The sequence below is a fragment of the Odontomachus brunneus genome, unplaced genomic scaffold, assembly GCF_010583005.1.
Source record: "Odontomachus brunneus isolate Ranch 3 - 2012 unplaced genomic scaffold, Obru_v1 Obru_scaffold_224, whole genome shotgun sequence".
NCBI classification, from domain to species: Eukaryota; Metazoa; Arthropoda; class Insecta; order Hymenoptera; family Formicidae; genus Odontomachus; species Odontomachus brunneus.
In genome coordinates this window covers 467,911-470,564 of record NW_022639674.1, presented here as the reverse complement: position 1 = coordinate 470,564, position 2,654 = coordinate 467,911, and positions in this window count along the sequence as shown.

Below are 2,654 nucleotides of genomic sequence, written 5' to 3'. Positions count from 1 at the left end.
AGGGAGAGAGAAAGAGAGAGGGGGAGAGAGAGAGAGAGAGAGAGAGAGAGAGAGAGAGAGAGAGAGAGAGAGAGAGGTGTTCGCCACATAATTGACAAGACATATGTTTTTTATCCCACACAACTTACTCTCTTCATCGAGACGTGGAATTTGTCCTGATTACTGTGATTCCGTACACCCCCATTGCCTTTGGAGATGATTTGTTGACTGTGAAGGCACGACAGTCGGCCTAAAGGGAATTACGTTGTGTCTACAGCGGGGAAAGAATAAAATTCGTGGAGATGAAATTATAGCTCTTTCAATCCGGAGCGAAATCGATCAAACGCGAGAGTGTTTCGTTGGAAATTCAGATATTTTCAATCGACCATGCGTCGAATACGCATCACCTACGCGTTACTACGTACGTCCATCGTGAAACTATGTTCGCGCGCTCGAAAAACCGATGTGCGGACCGCCGTCTTTGGGAGGAAGACTCGAAGGACGGATCCTGATATTAACATTTCGGATATTAACGGTGGGACTTAATACCGGGATACCGTGATGAATCGTCTCGCGAAACGGCCGAGCGATCGTTGCTGTCGCGCGTGTTGGTGGATATACTTTCGCAACACCCTGCATTTCGCGACAAAAAAATAATAAGAAGGAGAAGATTCATCTCCCCGGTTCTAAATACGCCCGCGGTGATACATCACGCCAACGCGAAACGAGAAAATTACCAAAATTATTTACTTCTACATTTTTTAACTACAAAATTGCATGGATATTTTTAAATGGTGGAAATTTCATGGAGTGAAAAAGAGAGAAAAAGAGGAGAGTAATTTGAAAAACTTATTTCGCCAATATATTTAAGTTGATGTAGAGATAAAAATTCATGTTTCCTCTGCGGACGTACATTTTTAAATCGCGTATATTTAAGCAAATATCGCACGGTTGTCCGACCTTTTAAAACTCTTTCGCGCTTTTTTGTCGGGTGTGTGCATACGCCCGCGACTACTTTCCATTTAGACCGCGCGTTCAACGTGAAACGCGGCTATTTAATTGTAAGTTTCATTTACCTAATCCACGGATTGCGTTTTCAGCATGAGACACGAATCAAAAAGTGCACGTGTAGCGCTAAATCCGTAGAAGCGGGCATGCGAAATATTCCCGTGTCTGCGACTGCAGTATTTTCGCTCATAGTATCATCGCTCGCGCTCATCAAAACCACCCCCATACTTCCACGATCAAATTACCCGTGTAATTAATTAACTAAACATACCAATCAACCAAGCACTTTACTCATGCCCAACCAATTGCTCGCGGACTAAGCTAATTACGTTGTGCCGTGTCAAAGACATCAGGACGCGTGTGCGGATTCTGTTCGCACCGCTCGTCCATTAACCAAAGAGATAAGCGCGGCGAGAAGCATGGCCCCGAGGAAAAGCACAGCCCGAAGCTCTGCATTGGAGAGAACGATGGAATTGCTACGTCAAAGTCGTATGCCAGAAATCACTATGTACGTTAGAACTGAAAGCCCGCCAAAGCAACGGGCGAGATGCTGACGAGAGGCAGGTGTGCGGACATAGAGGAACATCTTGACAACAGAAAGCTCGCTTTAATGAGGATCTAGAGTCAGGCTCGCGTGAAGAAGAAGCGCATAAAAATAGCAGTTGCGTCAAGAATAAGGAGAAGGTGGGTCCTGCCAGCGTCACGACGACAAGGACGACCAAGGATGGATGGGTTTTCTCGTCTCCAACGAGAGAGAGAGAGAGAGAGAGAGAGAGAGAGAAAGAGAGAGTGAGAGAGACTAACGCTACATAAGACTACGCCTTTCGTAACATACGCCGACGTTTTAATGGCGCACCTATTGTTGACGCCAGTTCAACGTGAGTTAGACTGCTTCCTTTTCCGTCGCGGAAGGTAACATGTCGGCACGGCATAAATTATAGCGAACTCTTTGAAAGGCGCTACGTTCGAGCATTCGAGCGTGATATATGCATACGTGATATATATAAACGTTTCTGTTTCGTCCTTTTCCTATAAAAAACCCATCCCTTTTGACACGACATGCGCAAGGATACCGTGGAAAACACAAAGAATGGTAAAGGAGCTTGTTGCAGGGAACAGATGGATAAAAGCAAGATTACTAGTTTTACGCGGATTACTTTCTCCCTCCTCTTCTCCCTACGTGCGCGGGAAAACGCAAAATAATTTGACGCAACGCGACTTCCCATCTCTCTTTGTAATTCACTAAACGGGAAAGAAAACCGCGGAGTCGCGGTAACGATTACGACGACGCTCTAAATCACATGCCCCGTAAAGGCGCTTTCACAGCTGATACCTTGATCCTTCCTCCCCATTTTATGAGCTCCTTCATGATCGCGACATCCAAGATTCCTAGATCATCAGCTAAGGATAATCGGCCCTGCTTTCCTCAGCGAAGACGCTTCGATGAACGAGAAAGAACAGTGATAGCAGCGAGACAGCGGCGAGATGAGTGGAGGAGATGAGAGTAGACGATAGAGGAGAGGAAAGAGGTGGGAGGAGGTAAAATGAGAGAGACATAGAAGGAGACTAGAATGGAGAACTGGATCAACGCAGGCGCAAGAGCTATCCCATTCCAGCATACGAGGCGTCGCGACGCCTTTTCGCTTCATTCGGCGTCCGGACGCCAA